This window comes from Rousettus aegyptiacus, unplaced genomic scaffold (assembly GCF_014176215.1).
Source record: "Rousettus aegyptiacus isolate mRouAeg1 unplaced genomic scaffold, mRouAeg1.p scaffold_m13_p_11, whole genome shotgun sequence".
Classification (NCBI taxonomy): domain Eukaryota; kingdom Metazoa; phylum Chordata; class Mammalia; order Chiroptera; family Pteropodidae; genus Rousettus; species Rousettus aegyptiacus.
The window spans coordinates 73,806,112-73,828,556 of NW_023416286.1; the positions used below are offsets into that span (position 1 = coordinate 73,806,112).

Sequence of the window (22,445 nt, forward strand, 5' to 3'; positions counted from 1 at the left end):
AGCCGTTTACAGAGTTTACACCCTCAGACTTGGTGGGGGCCCTTCCTACTCACCTGTTGTTGGAGTAGATTACAACCTTCCAGTTTTAGCTGCTCTTCTCAAATTGGCCAGCCAGGCTTTGCGGCGAGGCCCTGTTGGCTGCTCTGCAGTCTTCTGTTCCAGGCCTGTTCACCCCGTTGCTTCCTTTTCCTTCTTTCCTCAGAGATTCTGAGACTGTGTGAATCTTGTAGGTGTAAGTGATTTGTAACAAACCATTTGTGTTTTGAAATTCAAGAGGATACTTTCTCACCCAATTTTGGGGCAATTGTCCATTGGTTTTGGTTTTGATATTAGTCATTTGTTTTGTTTTGTTTTAATGTGGAGATTTGAGAAGGTTCAAACTATGCTTTCATTGCTGCTTCTATCTTTCCAGAAGTCAGAAGTATAATCTTTCAGACAATTTGAGGAAGAGATTTGGAAGGAATTGGTCTGGCAAAAACAAACAATAGCCTCCTAGAGATTTTAATATCCTTGAGGGAAGAGCCAGGGCTTATTAGTCTTTCTAACTCCAGCACCTAGTACAGGCTCTGGCCTTAATTAACACCCAGATAGTAATCGAATAAATAGAAGTGCAGAGAGATGAACGACTGCTTGGAGAGTGAGCTAGACTTTATACCTAGTACTTACTTGCTGAGTTGACGCTAAGAGGGCCTGGATAGTTTTCCCTCCTTACACATATGAAGCTTTGGTTAGATATTCAGCTGTTTACCTGCCTCATTTTGTCAAGAACTTGTGCGATGATATACAAGCATCATTGTAGGTTTCCAGTATCCTTAGATATTGACGATCTAGGTTCCTTGGATTCCAGATGCACTTGAGTATCAGTAGACCCTGTCTTGACCCATAGGTTCTGGGTCTGGGTCCCAGAAGTCCATGACCTTAGATTCTTTTTTTTAACCAAGCCTCGTTTGTGAGTCAACAAATCATATTTGTGAAATAAAGTCTTGTCATGCAGGACTTTCTAATCTGAAAGGGGAAGCTGCCTGGTCTTTTCTGAACTCTCTTGTTTCTTTAATAAATCACTTTTGTTTATTCTACTCTCCTAGGAATCATAAAAAAACTTAGTAAATAGAACTATATATCTTACAAAAGTGAATTCCCTCAAGGCCCTCTATTCTGAAACTGCTTCTGGGTTGCCTTGGGCCCGCTACCGTGATGTGCTAAATCCTTCCCAACCCTCTTATCCTCCTCAGCACTTCCCTTCCCACATTTCATTTCCCTGGTACTCTTTGTTTGGCAGCATTTAATTTGATGAAGTTATGCTGAGATAGAAATGAAGGACAAAGGTATAAAAGGTGCTATCTGTTCAAGGCAGCATATTTATTTGTGCTGTAACAAAGGCGTGCAATGCTTGAACTCAAAGAAGTTGAGTTGGGTGGAAATTTGAATACCTTTACCATTTTTCGAATCTAGGTGATGCCCAATGATCTTGGAAATAAGGAAGGAATGTAAATAATAAAATTTTAAAGAACACAGTGTTTCCTCTCTGAGTGGCTGTGAACTTGATCAGTGTTACATTTCTGGGTTAGACTCTGAAGGGTTTTTAACAGATTCTCTTAAGGTATGTATCAAATCAGCTTGTTAAGAAGTGAAGGAAAGTGTAAGCATCACCCTCACAGCTGGATGCTTTTAGACACTGCAGCTGTTGGAAAAGACTTGGCGGACTAATTCAGTTATGGCTGAGGAACCTGTCTGCCTGACATTAGTGCTTGTCATGTACATCCTTTTTAATATAATGGGAGTTGGAGGTAGAGAGATGTACAAGGAATACAGAGAGCTATATTTCATTTCAATTAAAAAGAAAGGAACAAAACACACAAAAATGGCATTTACATTCTTAGATAAAAGAAGAATTGTAATCTTGGTATGTCATGCTCGAAATTTATTAGAACTTCTTTTTTTGATTTACTCTTTGGAACTATGCCAAATTTTGTTTGTAGTACTTAATTTGACTTTGTAAGTAAATGAGTTTTTGGTTTAACGCTTTTCGATATTAAATTTTTTTTTATAATAATGAAATTACTTATGGTAAAGTTTATATAATATAAAAGTATAAAAAGTAAACAAAACCAAAAACAAACAATTTCTCTTTTAATTTTCCTTCCCCTCAGGAAATTATAGACTGATACATACCCTTCTAGACCTAGGAAATGCACATATATTATTTATTGGAGATGTATATATTGTATAGTTTTGTTAAATTATATTATACTGTTTATATTATTCTGCAACTTGACTTTTCATCTAGTAGTTCATGATCTTCTCTCCATATAGATGAAAATTTAATGAGCTGAACTCTCTCTTCTTGCATTTATAAGGATATTCAATGTTGGCCTATATGTAAGAAAGATGTAAGGAAGAAAGAAGACAAGTCTCCCCAAATAGTTTTCCCTTCTCTATCTCTAGCCTAAATAGATGTACCTAGAAGTCATTTGACAGCTGTCAAATTAATGGCCCGAATGTTGGTGACCAGGAGGAGAAGCAGCAGCTGGTAGACAAGTGTAGTCACCCCATTTCCGAGCATGGGAGGAGGGACAGCAGATGGACATATTTCTGCTATTGTTCCATATTTAACTACTTGCATTCCCTTTAGGCGTTTCCTTTTATAGTCACAAATGTGGTTTTAGAGAAATATTTTTAAAAAATGATTTAGATAAATTAGAGAAGAAAAGAATTACCTGTAGACCTGAGGGTTAATGTTAACACTGTGTTATAGTTCTTTTTTCTATGCCATCTAGTAAATGTGTTGTTAGAAATAGCAGTTTACTTCTGCGATCTTCCTCCCTAAAACCCATCACCCCAGTCTAATCATGAGAAAAACATCAGACAAATCCCAATTAAGGAACATTCTACAAAATGCTGACAGTTATGCCTCAAAACTGTCAAGGTCGTCAATAACTAGGAGAGTATGAGAAAACATCATGGCCATGGGGATCTTAAAGAGACATGATGACTAAATAGAAGTGGTGTACTGGAAGAGATCTTGGAATAAAAAAGGATGTTGGGAAAAGCTAAGGGCATCTAAATAAGGCATGGACTTTAGTTAATAATAGTATATTCATATGGGTACATTAACTGTGATGAATATACCATGCTAAAGGAAGATGACAAATGGCAACTCTATACTATCTTCACATTTTCGTTGTAAATCTGTAACTATTCTAAAATAAAAATAAAAATTTTAAAGTGTCATTATCATACTATAGATACAGGTTTTTTTCCTTTTCTTTTTTTTTACTTTTTATTTTTTTAGGGACAGAATGAAGACCCTGAGAGAGACCTACTTTTTCTAATTGTGTCATCTGTTTAAAACATTAGTCATTGTTTACTATTTCTCAGAATAAATATGCTATAATTCATCTATTTCTTTCATGTAGGAGATATATATATATATATATCACATCTATAGCATATGAATTGTTTCTAATAATTAGTAATGCTCTGATAAACAGCTTTAACATTTATTTGTACCCTTGTTTTAAAAATTTTGAAAGAATTAAATTATTTTTTAAGAAGAACTTAATAATTTGCAGAAGTATATTCCTATGTTAATTTTTAGAGGAGGAGGAATAGATTCCTAAAAGTGGAGTTACTGAGTCGAGTTGAATGTAGATAGTAAACATTCTACTCGTTTGTTTTATTGAAAGCCTATTCTAATTTACAGTTATCCCAGCAGCATATATAGGTCCTGGTTTCACTTGATCTCCTCCAGCAATATGCATCACCTTTTGTTTGAAAATCTTTTCCAAAACTAGCATCTAGTATTTCTTTAATTATTTTTGAATTTAAACATCTCTCTCTTATCTTTATTGTACCAGTTCTCTTAAGAATATCTGTTCAGACATGGACAATAGACGAGTGGTTACCAGAGCGGGGGAGAGAAGGGGGAGGAGAGAGGTAGATGGGGTAAAAGGACTCAAAGATGTGGTGACAGTAAAGAATTAAAAATAAATAAATTGTCCCACTTGAATTTGTTTTTCTTGTCAGTTTTGCTTGAGCTCTTTAAATAGGAAACACGAAACCTTTAATAGTAAACACATAAACAGAAGAGATATTGGGCTTTTTAAGTATTCCTTTATAATGATACTATATATTACAAGTAAGAAGAGGAAAAAGTATAATTATGACAAAGTATAATGTAATTGAAATTTTTTTCATGAGATATAGAAATAATACTAAGTAATCAAACCATCATGCTGTGAACCTAAAATTAACATGTTATATGTTAATTATATCTCAATAAAAATGTAAAGAAAAATAAATAATACTAAATAGTAAATCACTTCCTTTTTTTTATGCATAATTATTTTGGAGCAGCATGTGAATTTTGGAAATGTTAGTGTGTTTAACAAGATTAATTTACACTTCTTGCCTTTAATCATTAAGGTATCTACCAGATCAAAAGTAGTAAGTTTTGTAACCATATGATAATAAGCAAAAACCCACAAAATCATTTAGAATGTAGTTTAAACAATTAAGCGATGGAGCCTGTAATAATATTTTATTTAGTAATGATGAAAAACTAATAGTTAGCAAATTATTTTATTACTACCTATGAAAATAGAACCATTCCTTATTTTAATGCTCTCTCCCCCACCAAAAGAATCCACAAAGTTTTCTCTGAAAGATAAGTGAACAGTGATGTGAAGCTATGTATGTGGCAAAAGATGAGGAATTGGAAATGCGGTGACCTTGAATCTGTGATACCTGGCCATGCGCAGGAGTGGGTCGTCACCCAGAGGTGAAAGGCAATTCCGTCTCCTGCTTTGGTTTATTTCGGACCTGCGTACCTGGAACAGTCCCCAAGAGAGGTGCCCTGAAACCTGGAGGGCTGCATGTTCTTGTCCCATGACTGCAAATGCCAGACATACTGTGACACCGGACTGTGGTGCTCATTCCGCAGGGCCTGACGGCTGGCATGCCTCACAGCTGCCTCTCATTTTGGCCATGACAGTTTAAACGCCTGTGTGTGTGTAACTTTATCACTCTGTGAGTTGTTTTCCTCATTTGTGCTTAGGCAGTATATGATCGTAGACACAAAAAGGCTTTTACATCTCTTTTACTTTTACATTCTTTGTAACAGTTCTTCTTTATTCTGTACCCACCTGAATTAAAATGCATATATAAAATAAAATAATTTATTAGAAATTGATTCATCACAGATCATGGTACGTGTGTGTGTGTGTGTGTTTATACTAAGGGTGGAAAATCATGGGAAATGATTTTCAAAGTAAAAGTTTTATGCCGAATAACATATGGAGTCAGGGAGGCAAATGACTTTTTAAATAGGGAATGTGATCAGAAAGTTCAACTTTAAATATTTTATCCTTTTTTTTTTTTTTGAAGCTATTACCTGAGAATAGAAGTACTTATTATACTACAGTCATTACTGTATAAATGGTTGGTTCTTGTAGTAAAAAAAAATGTTCTGCGAAGCGGTCTATTCAGCCCTTTTGAATTTTTTAACAAAAACTTAAGGGCAAAGGAGAGCGAAGGTATTATGTGTGGGGTGACTAGGGGTGAAACCCTTATAGTCTGCCACAAGCTCTAAGTTACTTTGAAGTCTTGCTGAATATTAAGAATAAATGCAGATTTTAGTCTGTTCTATAATACATCTCATCTATTTTAGTACAGAAATATTTTAAATAGCTTTTCAACAAAATTATATAACCCCTTCCCTACAATCTATAAATAAGAATGATCCTGCTAAAATGCATGCCATGTGTATCCTTGGCTTTGAGACACCCTCAGCCGACTGTTAAACAATCTACAGACTACACCTAGCTTTGTTTACATAGCTTTGTAATGAATGAAGGAGGAACAGTTCAAGTTCTGCGTGTTTTAGGAGATGCAAAGCAGAATTTTTACTTAAGTGTTCAATTGAGCAAGAATTCACAGGTTTTCATGATTTGAGTAATTCCTCACTGCTTAATGTTCACTTTTCATTAATTCATTCATTAATTTGACAAATATTCCAGTCTTCAGGGCTGAAAAAAGTATCTGTCTTCATGGTGTTTACCATATGGTTTTTCCTGTGCTTTCTAGTTTGATAGACACATCCTGAAAGTAGCTTGAACTTCTTGCCTTTATTTTTCATTGGCTAAAAAATGTAAAAATTCAAACCAAAAGCATTTCCATTGCCTGGAAAATAAATATGCTGCATTCTGTAAGTGAGAAAATGTATGTTAATCTGTAGATCCTGTTAATTATTGCTAAGAAGAGACTTGCTCATTACTAGAGTATTGTATTTTTAAATTTCGTACGTAACTATTGATAGAATTGATTGTGCCTCTGAAGGTGAAGTACTGTGTGCTTTCTGATTATACTTTACTTTTAGTTGTTGAACAAGTTGCCTAATGCCGAGATCATTTAGTATTAGGTACCGACGGAAGAAACTTGACTCAGGAATAGCTCATACACGTAAATTGGAGCTCGTATCCTCTCCACTCTGCTCTCTCCCACTGCCACTGGAGGCATTGTGACAAGGAAGCTTGGGGTTTGCGAAGGTGATGTGACCTGAGAGAAAGAGAGGAGGGAAATTAAGAATAAATAAGGGAGCCGATCTTGAAGCAGGTTTAAGGGCAGTAGGGATGGAGCCAGGGAGGATAGTATGTGTCACTTCCCCTTTGAAACATGCTTTCCTTTTCTGACTAACTTTTAAAAATCATTTAGAGATTTAAAGCAAATTATAGATGGATGAGAGGTCAAGAGATCATCTAGTTTTTGTCTAACGCTAATGTTATAAATAAAACAGGCCGAAGCCTGTGACTTCAAGTTCAGTTCAAGTTTTAAGTGACTTGCTTAAGTGTACCTGGTTAGTTAGTGGCTTCATATATGCATCTAGACACCAGAACCTCATCTCAGATTTTTCGTACTAGACTTATTGTTGTTCTGAGTGCTCATTGCCCATAAGGGACGACAGGATAGGGCACCGAAGAGGTGGTCTAAAGCCAAGCTGTGGAAGGCCTTGTATGCCATGCTGAGGACCACTCAGTGTGATAGAGTTAGTGATGACATGAGATTTGCATTTAGAAACTTTGTGTAAGTCCTCAATGTCATCTATAGATTCTGTGACGTTAAGCAAAATGACATATAATACAACCAGTTTTACCATAGGCTAATTGATATAACCAAGAGTTAAGTTCCTATGACATCCCATCAACGTTGCAACGAAACGATGTTCAGAATTTGAGGACCTGCTGTTATTCGGAGAATGGGTTTGTCTGGTGAATGGTTGAAGGGATATTAGGAAGCCATTGGAGTAATGTATTCAAAAAAAGGTGAGACCGAGTATAGACAGTGGGAGTGAAGAGAAGGGCGGACTCGTTAGAGTGATACTGAGCTGGAGACAGAGGTTAACGATTATTCGTATTTTGTTGGTAGATGGGGGTAAAAGGAATTATGTGTTTTGATTTGCTAGGGTACATAACAAATCACCTTACCAATTAATGGCTTACACCAATAGCTATTGTTTAGTTACTCACTATTCTGCAATTTGGGCATTTAAAAAAATATATTTATTTATTTATTTATTTACTTACTTATTTATTTTAATGCCTACGGCACCTGGTCTTCCTAGGTGGTCTCTCATCCAAGTACTAACCAGGCCCGACCCTGTTTAGCTTCCGAGATCAGATGGGATCGGGCACATTGAGGGTGGCATGGCCGTAGACGGGCATGGTTTGGTGAGGACAGTTTTCTCCTTCATGTGCTGTCTGATAGAGCTGGAATTTTCAGGACGACGCCTTCACTGCATGGTGCCGCAGCTGAAATTGCTGTGCCATCTAGGGGCTAGCCAGGAATCTCTCTCCTTGTGTCTTCTCCACATGGCTAGCTTTAGCTTGGTCACAGCTTGTCAATCTCATAGTAGCCTGACTTCGCACTTGGCACCTGGCTTTTCCTCAGAGTACCAAAGTAGAATCTGAAAGCTTTCTTAATGAGTGGGTGCAGAAATCCCAGAATGTTATTCCCACTCACCGCATTCTATTGGTCAGAGCAGTCACAAGCCCAGACCAGATTCAAGAGGAGGGGAAATAGCCCGATCAAAGAATGATACATATTTAATTTACCACAATCTGCCCTCTGGCCACAAATTATTTACATTCCTTCACAGTCAAAGTACACTCACCTACTTCTGAGATGCCCAGCAGTCTCATCCCATTATAGTATTACATTCAGACTTAAATACCAGAATTTCATTCATTAAATCATGTGTCGGTACAGATGAAGTGTGTTGGGTGCAATTTCGCAGAGACCTGTGAACCGAAAGCACAAGGTGTCTAGTTCTCCTCCTCCAACATACAATGGGAAAATAAGGACAAGCAGACACCCTGTTCAAAATAGATAGGAGGGAGCGATTTATGGAACTGTATAACAGGTACTGGTCCACAGCAATTCCGAAATCCAGCCAATTTCTCCTGGAAGTGATTTTCTACAATTCTTGCCTTCATCCTATGTGTGTCATTCTTTCCAATGAGAAATGACTGGTAACTGAATAGCTTTTTCAGTCTGCTTCCTGCTCATAAAAGTTTGGGGCTCAGAGGCCTCTTTTCATTTTGGAATGTCTCGTTTCATTTTTAGTCCAACCTGGTATAGCTCCCAAAATTTTAAGGGTTTCCTGTATATCAAATTACAGTCTACTCTGTTGGATAAAAGTCACAACCTGAAATAATTTTGAGATAGATTGGTCGTTCTCTGCTTTAGGCTGGGTGTCAGGTCGCTGTGGGACAACCCCTTAAAAGTCGCAGAAGCCCCTTTGCCTAACTGGGAGAGTCTAGGAGGCAGGACCTCAGAGCTTTGAGGTTTTGAAAAAAGTCTTACTTCCTCGATATTTATCCTGAGGCCATTTTTACTGGCAGAGCCTTATTTTGGTCTTTGCCCAGTGACTAAAGGCTCTTTTTTAATTCTGAGAGACTTGCTGAGAGAGACTTTATGAGAAGCAAATTTACTGTCGGACCCATAATGTCCTGGATCTTTTATATTTCTTCCAATTTCTTCTTTGAAAACTGAGTAGTTTCTTCTTAGATTATCTTGCTTCTCCCATACTTTATCTTCGGCAGCTAAAAGTAGCCTGTTGCACTTCTAACATTCTGACTGGAACCTCCTTAACCGTAGGTACTCTTAGATTTACGAGACGCCCTTTCTACTGGGCACATCACTGCGAATGCGTTTCACTCATTTGCCACTGCGCGGCTCGTGCCCTCTTTCCTCCCGCCTTCTGTAGCAGTTTCCTCACTGCCCTTCCGGCTCTTACTAACAGTCGTTTCGAGGCCGCCTACAATGCCCAGTCCCAAAGTCAAGGCCACACATTTTAGGTTTTTGTTATGGCACCACCTCATTTCTAGATTACTGGTTTTTATTGCTTACTGCATTACAAACCACCTCCAAACTTAGTGGCTTCAAATGACATTTATTTACTTAAAACCCTGCAATTTGGGTTCTCCTTGGTGAAGCAGCTCACCTCTACTCTGCTGAGACTGGAATGTCCATAGTGGCTTCTTCACTCTCATATCTGGAGCCTCAGCTGGATGATTGGGACATTTGGGCCCTGGCTAAGTATCACATTTTTCCTCTGTACACCTCTTTATGTGGCTAGCTTGGGCTTCCTCACAGCCTGGTGGTCTCGTGGCAGTCTGGCTTCTAACATGTACCTGCTAGCTTTTATTTTTATTATTATTATTATTATTTTTTTGCAATGCAAAAGCAGAGGCAGCCAGGCCTTCTAAGTTCCTGAGCTTGGAAATCTCAGCATTTTACTTCAGTTGCATTGTTTTTGTCAAATGGCCTTCACCTCTCCGTGGGAGAACTACAAAGAGTTTGAAGCTATCTCAGATCCACTATTGCTAGGATCGTTCCTAGGTCTTTTTGCTTTAGGTAACTTTGATCGATTATGATACTGGTTGCTTGGAATAAGTTTTCTAGGAAAGATCATGGTTTTCTTATGGATACATTTCAAAGTAACCTGGTCCAAATCAAAACAAAACAAAACAAAAAAGAAAAAAGTAAAAGAAAAACTGGTCCTGCCAAACATGGAGACTGATTTATTCTATGTCTCCTTGTGCTCTCCTCACAAGATAGTTCTGTTACTATTTTCAGGTTTTCTACCTGTTTACCTGGTTTCCTGTTCTATCAGCTCTTAAAATTTCTATGGCAGTTCTACCGCCTTTGCGTTTATCTCTTTTCTTCCATTTCCACCTTCCTGTTTCTCCTATCTGTACTTTTTCTTATGTTGTTATTATTGATATCATTACATTGTGATATGTCTGTAATTAATTCCATGCTTTGTTTGAAAGTCAGTTTTTAAGTTTTATTTTTAGTAATAGATTTTATGTTCTCGTGACTGTGTAAATATTTACTAAAGAGTCAGTGTACCATAATGAAGTGTCTTTTGTTTTACAGCTTTTTTTTCTTGGAGTCTCTACCAATTTTTTTCTTGCTGTTTTTGCTTTAATCATATCCTTAAATTCTTCTAACATCAAGCATACTAACCAATATTTGAAACCTGTGTTTCCTAGATATTCCTCAGCAAGAGCCCTCTGATATCTGGTTTTAGTTGGAGCTGATGAAACAGCCCTCAATTTCAGATTCACTATTTCCTAGATCCCATGACTTCCATTTTCTTATTTTACTCTTGTGTTTTACCTAAATAGGTCTTTAAATAACTTCTCCAAACTGCTTGGATGGGTCAATTTTATGAATCTTTCTCTTCTGAAAATGTGTCTATACTGATCAGAACCTATTTTCAACATTGTGGGAAACAAAATCCCAATGTACTCAGAACATTGTCTCTTAATTATGCTATAAATAAATGTGACAGTGTGTGATTGTTTTTGTTACTTCCCCCAAAACTATGTTATGATATTGCCACTTCATCATTGTTTATTTTTTGTTTTTAATATTCTTATTTTTGAATCTTAGAAATTGCAACCAGATATTAGTTGTTGTTGGGTTTATTTATTGATAATTAATTACACTAGATGACAAACTTGTAAAATTCATCTAAATGGAAATCATTATTAGGGAGCAAATAGATAAGCTTTTGGCTAAAACTGCAAAAAAAGTTTGAAGTGTCCCCTCTTAATCTTTATTTAAGAATCTGTGTTCCCCGCCCCCCACACACACTGGCAAGATAAGGTTGATCTGTTTAAAATTCTTATTTCAGAAAGGTTTGTCCCAGCAGCTGAACTTGAGCTTTATCTTTTAAAAACATAGTCAATAAGATCTAAAAAGGTTTTAGACCTCTGAGCAGTGGTGGTCTTATAAGGTCAATTTTATTATCTCTTTTCTGAAACAGCTGTTGAGTTATAAACTCCATTAGCAGTATTCATGCCTAGAAGAAAAATGTACTTTATTATTTTAGTGTAATGAATAGAACTGCCTGTGAGTCTGTATTGAATTTTTTCTACACCTGTGGAGGTGTGAGATTTGAAGCTTATGATTTTTAATGAAGGAAACTGGATTAAGCATTCACTCGTTACATAAATCATAATCACGTGAAATAACCCTGTGGAAAACATTGCTTGAAAGCAGGAACTACATTAATGGCAGGTCATGAGACAGACGAGGTGCACTGTTGGGCAGTCCAGAGCCGGTGGGTCGCCAAAACAACCCGATCCCGTATATAAATGAGGACGCTTAAGCCAACCAATTAAAATGGAAAGAAAACAAAAAGTAACTGGTTCTGGAGCCATGATACATACCACAGTGTTATTTTTTTCTCTAGTGGATTGTGAACTTTATAAACTGTTTATAGGTTTGCTCTTTCCAGTACTATAAGGCATCTTTCTATAAATAGCTTTTGATAGTGTGTGTGTGTGTGTGTGTGTGTGTGTGTATGTATATATGTATAATTATGATATTTGAGGAATAGATTTCATATTGTGAATTGGGCTACACACTTTTAAAATAAGTGTGTAAAAGGTCTTCTAGTGTAAAATCAGCTTTCTACACACCATTGCTGTTTAGATACTCCCCAGAGTTAAGATCCACAGTCTTTATGGCGAGGAGTCATTGTGAAAAGCATCAATGAATGTCTCTTTCTCAGGCTTAACCTTACCCACTGCTGAACAGATATAGACCAGTGCATGTACCTGCCAGGCTCCCAGCTCTGGATTTCAGGAAATTTCTACATTTGTTCTTAAACCTCTCTCACAGGACTACTATAATACTTAAAGGAACAGCAGTATTCTTTTCAGAAAATATGAAAATCTGACAAACTCATTTTTTAATTCACACAGTTCTACATGCCAACTTTCTGTATCTAGCGCCTACACTCTGTAAATGGCTGAGTTCTTGGCAGCTTCTATACTGGATGCAATCTTTTTTGAAGGTCATGATGTTTTCCCCCCACTGTGTACTCTGCCAAATCTGACAAGGGTTTTGTACCTAATTGTTGCTCGGTAGTGTTTGTTGAATGAAATTAATTAGATGTAGCTCTGTTCCCATTGTTGTTTCCCTTTAACTCAAAGTCTGCACCGTGTTAGGATATTGAAAGCTCAGGGGCATTGCTTCCGGTGTTCAGAGTCATTGGGAAGAGTATATTTGATTTGACTTATACTGAGAAATAACATGAATCAAACAAAACAGCTAGCTATATATGTTTGTTTGATTTATTTTTTTATAAAGATTGGCTGGCAAATCTGGCTTCTATTGTATTTGAAATATGAATATAATTATTAGCGTTAGTTAATTATAAGGTATATATTCTAGCAAGTATTTGGCATGTAGGTGGCTCTCTCTGAACACCTGTTTTTCTTTTCTGTATTTTCCTTATTTTTTAAAAATTATCTCAGGAAGAACATCTGACAAACTGAATTACTATGCAAAATTGCCACTGTTCTTTTCATGCATCAGTGATTTTGATGACCTCTGTGTTTAATAATGTTATTTCTTTCTTATAATTCACAAGGACCCTGGCAAAATCTAAAATTTGTGGAATCTAAACTATGGTTCTCCTAAATATGGGTTATTAAACAAGAAAGTAATATGGTAATATGAAATTGAGCTAAAAAAAAATGGGTCCGAAATGACAGTAAACTTGTGTTTATTTCTCTAAGATAATTAATATATTTGTCTTGCCTTTCTCATAAGGTGGTTTTAAGAGACAACTTAAAATTAGTTATAAAGCACTTTATAAGGTATTGGAAAGTCTACACTTTGTAGATTTGGCCTATGCCTAGCAAGCCAAGTGAATGGTAGTGGGTAGTATATTATCACATGGATCTAGTATAGCAAATGATATCCATCAACTCATAGTCGTAAAATGTTTAGAATAGGGCTTGGTACACAATAAGCCCTATATAATTTTTATTATATAAATCATAAAAACCAAGAAATTAATTATTTTAGTAAAAAAAGTGGTTAAGGGTAATATTCCAGAGACCAGTTTAGTAGAACAAGGGTCAAAGCGAGAAAGCAAGGGTTTCAGCACGTGGAAGGGAAGACTGTCCACTGTCCACGTCATATTCAGAAAGCCAGGCAGCAAAGGGAAGGGAAAACAAGCTAAATGGAGTAGTGAGATCCAACAAAGGCTGTGTGTGTGTGTTTTAAATGTTTACATATTTTTAAGATGACAAAAACGATGATGCGCACAGGGAAGAGATGATTGGAGATCTCGAAGAAGAGGGTATATTGTAAAATTTAGAGTCTCATCTCCCAGGAGGAGCGCTGGATTCGGGACTTCGTGGAGACGAAGGCTCCACTCTAGAGAAGGAAAGAGAGACACGTATTCAGTAGTTAGAGGAAAGGATGAGAAGACAGATGTAGCAATAGTGAGAAACAAGTGAAACAGAAGCACACGAAAGAACTTACATTGGATGGTCTCAGCCAATAAATTAAAAGCGGGTTGTCTGCTGCAGGGACCTTCTCTTTGTCTTTGGATTAAAATCCCTAGAGAATGAATGGTACTATAGGGAATGCTCATCTCAGAGATGTGGAGAATGAATTTTGGTAATGAGGTAGAAATAAAGTATGAAGGAGGAATGTTTATAGTGATATTTGGAACATACTACTCTTCGGATTTTTAATTATGGTAATTTTTGTGGTCATTATACGGGCATTTTAAACCATGGTCTTTTGTTTACTAATTAAACAATATTTTATGTTTATTTAACACATATTTAGTTATTGAAACTGTTTGGTTTCACAGGGCTTATATTTTAGTGTGGGAAGGTGTGTTGAAAAGATAAAGTAAAAATTATGTTAAATAGCGATAATTGCTAAGGAGAAAAATTGTGCAGAAATGGGGAGGGGGAAGGAAGGATGTTGAGGGGGGTGGGATAATGAAGGAGAAAGAGAGAAGAAAGAAGAGAGAGAATGTAAAAAGAATGGGAGGGAGAGAGAGTTAGTCTGGGGAGTGTGGTCACTGAAGTTCTCACCGTGGAGAAGAGGTGAGGGAGAGGGACCGGAGTTTCAGGCACCTGTGGTTTGCTGAAGGAGCGTAAGGAGGCCATTTGGCTGGAGCAGACAGAGGAGGGGAGAGTGATAGGAGATGAGCTCAGAGGGGTAGTAGGAACCAGTGCAGGGGCTTGTAAGCTGTGAGATCAGATGACATTACTAAGTGGAGTGAGTGTTGACAGAAAAAAGAAGAGGACCAATCACTGAGTCCAGGGTATCCCCAAGGGTTGGAGTTCTGGGGAGATGAGAGGAATAAGCAAAGGATACTGAAAAAGGAGAGCCAAGGAAGTGGAGAAAAACTAGGACAGTGTGGTGTCTGGAAGCCAAGCGAGGAGAGAGTTCCAAAGGGGAGGAAGTGATCCTATCTCTCAAATGCTCCCAATGGGTCTAGAAAGAGAAGGACTGAGAACTAACCATTGGATTTGGCAATGTGACGGTCAGACCTCTGGTTTGATGGGATGACGGGAACAATTACCTGACTAATGTGGGTTCAAGAAGGAAAGGGAGAAGAGCAAGTAGAGAGAGTGAGCACAGGTAACTCTTGCAAAGGATTTAATTGTGACTGGAGGAGAGAATTGGCATTGGTAGCTGGAGAAGTGGGGTCAAGAGGATTCTTTTAGGGTGGGAGAAAAAAACAGCCTGTTTGTAAACTGTTAGGAAGGATAAAGTAGAGGAGGAACTGATAAAGCAGTAGAAAGAGAGGAGAGTTTTTACAGCAGTTTCTTTAAGCAATAGGTGAAGGCATCTGGTATTCATGGTGTGTGTGCATGTGTGTGTGTGTGTGCACACGTGTGTGTGTGCGCGCATGCGCGGGCGCGCGTCTGTGTGTGTGTGTGTGTGTGTGTGTGTAGTGGAGTGTGGCCTGGCAGCACGTTTACTTAGAGTATCAGGAGAAAAGACAGGGTATAAAGGCACAGATGCAGGTAAGTGATTAGATATGCACGGAGGAAACTGAAAACATGTTTTGAATACACATTGAAATATAGTATATATTTTATCTATCTGTCTACCTGCATCTACCTATCTACCTATCTATCATCTATCTATCATCCATCCATCCGTCCATCCATCCATACATCCACCTATTCATTATCACACATGCATATACATACAGAATGATTCTGACAAACTAAATAGAAAAAAAAAAGATGAAATTTTGTCTTTTGACTATTGCTGACTCATATACCTTGAGGTCTGCTGTAATTTTCTGATCTTTTTTAATAAATCTTTTTGAAGTTCACGTGCAGCATTTTTAAGCTTTCATTCTACGCCTTGAGGAATCACCATTAGAAAGGCAAAATGTTAGAGTAGATTCCAGTTCACTTTTCATTGATTGCGTTTTATGTCTAGGGGCTGCCTTCATACATTAGTAAATAGGAATGGGAATCACAGAGGTGAATAAAGATGGCTGAAGGTGGCCACAAAGAGTCCACTGGTGTGAGAAATGAGTCACACCTTTGAAAACACTCTTGTTCGCAGCCCTGGTGCTTGTGAGAAAAAGCCATCCTGGTTGATGATTCCATATCCCGATTGCTCCAGATATGAACTTGTACCTAATCCTCTGGATACCGGACCTTTTGACCATTGAGACTTGATTTTCCATTTAATCACTGTTTTGACCTTTTCACTTTAAGTTTTTAGATTAATGACCTGCCTTCTGAACTAATTTTTTGTGACTTCTGGGACTCCTGACTTCTGATTTGCCAATAATTTCCCTCAGTTTTTTGTGTATTAACTTAACTTTCAGACCTTTACTGCTCACATTTTTTGCTTATCCTTGTCTCCATTTGAAAAACACATTGTCTCGATGCCTAGAACTGGTGTTAAGTAGCCAATCAGACTATAACATAATTGATTGGATTTTTTAAATGAGTCTATAAGTTCCAATAATTACTATGTCTGTATTGACTAGAATGATTTTTTAAAATTATGAAATCACTTAACTAGTCAAAATATGGCTTTTTAAATCTATAGTATTTATTTAGTGAGTTTAACTGTCTTTCATGATCTACAGTATTAAAAATAAAACCAAAACCAACTCTGCATATATAATAGTGAAATAAAACTAAGCTTTTCTACAAACTAGTCTGTTTTTACATATAAAGCTTTTCTGAAAATCAAAAAAACCCCACTAATGGTAGCCGTTGAAATAAATAAAAGTACATAGAAAAATAGATGTTATTGTGACTTAACTTTAACATGAAACACACACGATATGATTAATGCTTTTGTCTGTTTTCCAAATCTCATTTCCAGATTGTTTTCTAATTCATTTTGGCTGCAGGGTAGGTAACTGACAGAAGCTGGTCCAGTCTGTCGAGTGAGTACTCCTGGCAATGCATCACATGCTTCTAGCTGTCATAAAAATAGGATTCGAGTAAGCATATCGAGGTTCTGTTTTAAGTATGAGAGGAGTCTGGAATATTGCAATCTATCAATTAAGAAAATGTCAAAATATTTGAACACAAAACAGATGTGGAACAACAAGGGCTGCCAGTTAGTGAGCACGGATTAGGTGCCAAGCATATGTACTCTCTCAATTAATCTTTATAACAATCTTTTGAACTAGTATTATTAAACCATTTTATACCTGAAAATAAAGTCTGAAGTTTTAGAAAAGTTAATGATAAATTCGTGTAAGATGTAAATTGGAGAGCTGGAGTCTGTTTGAACAATTTTGCTAATAGCTTATACGTTATTTTGATTATAACCTATATGTCTAAAAGTTTAGCCAGTAATTGAAGACAGTGGAGATAACTTAGGTCAATGTTATAATATGTTGTTATTAGGTATGGTGGAATACTCTATTACTGTGAACTCTGAGGTTCCCTGAGATGCTTTCAGTGGGTCAGCAAAACTTTTTTCATTATAGTGTTAAGATGTTATGTGTCCTTTTCACTGTGTTGACATTTGCACTGCTGGTAAAAAAATGATAGATAAAATTGCTGGTGCCTTAGCATGAATCTCTGTAGTAGCACCAACTCTACTAGTGCTCACTGTATCCTTCACCACCAAGAGCTCACAGTTAGAAAGAAAAGAAAAGCCATAGCTACTTAACAACATCCTTGATGAATCAGTAGAATTTATTCAGGTTTTTAAATTTTGACCCCTGAGAACACATCTTTTTAATATGTGTGACAAAATGGGAACTGCCTATACAAACACTGTGGTTGTCTAGAGGAAAAGCATCTGTCCAATTGTAGGAGTTGTGCGGTAGACAGAGTAATGCTCTCCTACATATGTCCATCCCCTAATCCCTGTGAATATTTCATTTGACGTGGCAAAGTGACTTTCCAAATGTGGTTAAGGTGAATGATCTCGAGATGGAGAGTTTATCCTTAATTATCTAGGTGGTCCCTGTGTAATCGCACGAGCCCTTAAAATGGAAACAGGAAGGTAGAAGAGGAGGTCATAGAGTTGTGCTATGAGATGGACTAGACTCACCGTTGCTGGCTTTGTAGCTGGAAGGAAGGGGCCACAAGCCAAGGAATGGGGCTGCCCTCTAGCAGCTGGGAATAGCTCTCAGTTGACGGCCAGAAAGAAAACAGTCCTCAGTCCCACAACTGTAGAAAAATGGATGCTTTTTCAGAGACTCCAATAAAGAACACAGTTCACCAGCACCATGACTTTAGCGAAACCTATACTGGATTTCTGACTTATAGGACTATGTGAGAGTAAGTTAAGTTTTTGGTAATTTTTTGGGCAGCGGCAGAAAATAAAAACTCATAACTTTTTTATGGAATACCATTTTTACCTGAAAGAATGACTCACAACAAAAGATGTTTAATCATTGTTGGATGTTGGCAGACATTTTCTTGAAATTGAACAAAATGATCTTACCACTTTAAAAAAAACAACTGATAATATTAAGAATTTGGAAAAACTTATTTTCACTGTGAGCTTGCTGATACTAAGGACTTCTGATGAGACTGGTGGTGATATTAACAAGTATGATATTTTTATAATATTTAATAAAATGTGTAAATGTCAATATTTGTCTAAACTCAGTGAACCAATATTTCCCAAAAGACCAAAGCATGAAGTATGAAGTCATATAAAGGTAAAAAAGCCACTCAAAGTGTAAGTTAAAGAAATGGATTTTAATGGAACCGCGTACAGAAAATTCACTGATATAGTTTCAGATTTCACATTGCAACGGACCTGTTAAGAAACTATTCCTTATTGAATTTGGGGATAGTATCAAAAGACAATTTTCATAGTTATCTGAAAAAGCTCTTAAAATTACTCCTTTTTCCATTTATGTATATTTGTGTGGCTGGACTTTCTTCATATTATTCAACCAAAGCAACATATTGCAGGAGATCAAATACAGAAACAGATAAGAACCCAACTGCCTTGTATTAAGTTAAAAGGATTTACAAAATGTAAAAACATACCAATCTTCTCACAAAATTTTTCATATTGAAAATTGTTAGTATGTTACCTTTTATAAAAATATGTCAATTAAAAAAAAGAAATAGTATATCACTTAGGTTAACATGTAATGATTTATTGTTATTTTAAAAGAATAAATAAATAAATATTTAAAATTTTCTCCTTTGTAGTTTCTAAAATGGTTAATATTAATAGATAAAGCCACACAAAAACTTTTACAAGTCTTTCAGTAACTTTAAAATGTGAAAATTTCTGTTCTTGAAAGCAGTTTTAAAATGATGATAAAGATATATAATTACTGAAATGCACAAGTGACTAAGCCACATTTTCAAGCACAAAGGATGGGGGTTCCAAAACTTCGCATTTAGAATGACCCTATTTATTTAACATTTTATACTTATACTAACTATATTGATTTTAGATATTCGATAATGCAACTGTACATTAATTTTACTAATCCTTTTGTTTTTTTTCTAGTACTTATGAATAAGCTTTGCATGATGGAATTATACAGAGGACGTTTATAAAAATACTGTAAATTTTTTAAGGTCATAGTAGGACATGGTAGCTTCATGGTATGTGCAGTTAATCATAAGCAGACACTGTCATAGAAACCCAGTGCTCGATGTTTAGATTCTCGTATAATCACACAGTCTTTGATCTCATCCTTCTGTCAAGATTGGATATTGTCATATTCATTTTCTTGATTCAGTTAATGATTTAGTGATTGGGTTAAGCAGAAATGCAGAATCTAGGGCAGTTTCTTATCAGTTAAATGAGAAGAGAAAATAAAATAGTGCCTGGCACGTAACAAGTACTTGATAAATGTGAGCTGTTATCACGTAGAAAGTTCACAGTGTTAAGTCCTCAGCAAACATTTTTTACAGAGAACTAATGTTCCCTAATATTCATTTATAAGTCGTTCATGTATTTACATTAACCATGGTTATGCAAAAGCTCTTATCAACTTTTCTTTTTAGAGCAGACACCTGCTTTTAGTTGGCATTCATAATTTGATTCGTACTATTTTCCCAATTGAAAAAATTCTGGCTTCATGGAAGAACCTGTACAAATGTTCTGATCTAGGAAGGTGAGGAGAATCACCATTTTCTCTTTGATTTATTTATTTGCTCATACATTTGTTCATTCATTTTGCACACATTAATTGAATGTGAGCCATATGTGCTATGCTTTGTGCTAGGAATGAATAAAAAGGCATGAGACACATCTGTGGGATACACAGATGCCATTGGGTGATTAAATATGGTGCTTTTTGCGCTATAAGCATTTTGGAGAGGCCTGATGCTGCTACTGGGTTTAGGTCAGGCGCCAGTTGGAAAGGGCTCTAGAGGGAAATCGTATTATCTTGAGGAAACTGTGGGCCAAAGGGCTTTCCAGGTCAAAGAGTAGTATGGCTTATTTCTTCTTCTCACCTGTTTTGGTTTCCCGAGGACATTTTACCATCTGCTGATGTAGGCAGTTTGTATTGAAGATTTTTTAGTGATGTTTTTATGTTCTTCACATTCTATCCAGTAGGCTAAAAGAGAGCATATGGGTTATTCAACATTTATTGGCCATCAAAAGTTTTAGGAATATTTAATAAAGGCAAGGCGGTTTCTGAAAGACTTTTTCTTAGGTTCTTTTAACCACAACTGGAGGGGTTTCTCTTGTTTTTTTTGTTTTTTTTTTTGTTTTTTTTTTTTTTTTAATGATTTTTTTCTGTTTCATTTCAGAAACATTGAAGGAATACACTTTCCCAAATTCTTTTTTTTTCCGAATCAGTCTACAAACTTGTAGGTTAATCATAAAAAACCATTTAACTGATATTTGTATAAAAAAATCTTTTATTATAATTGAATGTTCAAATCTTTGGGCTCATATTCTTACCTTTTGCAGCAGCATCTTTTTTAAAAACAAATTTTTTCCCTTCCTGTTTTCATGTCTCTAAATTGAAGTGTCATTTTTGAAAAACAAGAGTTACTATCAGGTTGAGTTGATGCAGTGCTGCAGGGTCTCCAGAAAAGAGTCTGTTTGCTCCCTGGAGATAGGTTTCGAAAGGGTTTAAGAGTAGAAATGAGAAAGAATAGTTAAAGGGGATGAGAAAGGGTAGTTCAGACTGCGTATCAAGGTGATAAATATGATATATATGATATATATTATATATGATATATACCTGGGCCATATATCATATCTACATGTATATATATACACATATATAATATATATAAAAATATATATAATATGTGCATATTATATATATGTATGTATATTATATATATTACATATATTATATATATATATAGAGAGAGAGAGAGAGACAGAGAGACAGACAGGGAGAGAGAGACAGAGAAAGAGAGAAGAAAGGGTATCAAACAAGGAATTTAGAATCTTGTAGGAACCATAAGGCAAGAAGACAAATTATATACAAGTCAAAATGTGATTAAGTACCATGAGGCTAAAAACAAAATATTTTTGCAGTTTATTCAGTAAATGTTTAAAGTGCCTACTCTATGTCATGGGTGGGAGGGAAATAATTTCTTCTTTAAGAATTCAGGAAACTTGATTGTTTATAAATTATGATATATCCCTTGAAGATTTAAAAAAATTATTCTTATCCATTTCATGACCATTTGAGGCAGACCTCTCAGATTAAGAAGTGCTTTTTATTAGAAAAGTTCATCGAACAAAACTAAAATACTTAATTAGCTTTCATTTGAATATCATAATTTTATCAGTAATACTGAATGTGTGTTTAGTTGCTTGGATCACTAGAAATGGGAATTTTTTCTGACTCAGGAGAGTAAAAAGACACTCTTTGAAGCTGCTGTATCATTTTCTGAAATGAGGTTATATAAGGCCCCAAGGACTTCTAATATCAATTAACCATCAAATATTTTTTTTGTGTGTTTACTCTTTGCTCAACATCTTGGTAAGTTTTATGTTTATAAAAGATGGAAGTCAAATAGACATTTTGGCATATGAAATTCCATATTACATAAGAGACTGTTGCATTCCACAAGCATTTATTTAATCACCAAATGTTTATAGATTACTGAACTCATGGTAGCCACTGTGGCAGACATGGGTGTACAGTGGTTAACCAGATTAACATCTTCCTGCTGTCGTTCTCCTTAAAATTTAGTGAGGTTGGCACACTTTGAATGAATAGTTACACAAACGAATATTCACCTGTAGATACCTACTGATATTTGACATTGAAGATGTTAATTTCATTGAACATTGTTGATTTACCTTCTTTAAATAGAGGTATCCTGAAAAGTTCTTTGCTTGTGTGTAAATTTACATTTGTGTAAATCAAGTAATAATTTAGCTTTGTGACTTCGAGCAAGTAATTTAGCTTCTCTGTTTTCAATTTTTTGTTTACTTACAGAGTAATTTTTAGAGAACATTTGTGAGCTCTTCTGATGTTAAATTTAGTTATGGTGTTATATCATTCAGATGCTTATCTATTTTTTGAAAAAGTGCTTGAAAAACCTAAATTAATTTGTTATTTCCTTGGGGTAGAAGCCAAGACTTATTAAGTAATAAATTTACCCAGTTGACACCAATAATAGTAAAGCTACTATATAGGAAAGCCTGAAAGTTTTTCAAAAGCT

At 36.0% G+C, this 22,445-nt stretch overlaps 1 protein-coding gene and 1 non-coding gene across 3 annotated transcripts in view; one reads left to right on the plus strand and one right to left on the minus strand.

Moving 5' to 3' along the window:
- Nucleotides 1–22,445, plus strand: part of TBC1D4 (TBC1 domain family member 4) — a 156,956-nt gene that overhangs the window by 54,958 nt on the left and 79,553 nt on the right. The window lies entirely within an intron of this gene.
- On the minus strand, nucleotides 7,594–7,712 carry LOC118609778. The gene has a single exon (XR_004953484.1). It is a non-coding gene; the product is annotated as a 5S ribosomal RNA (ribosomal RNA).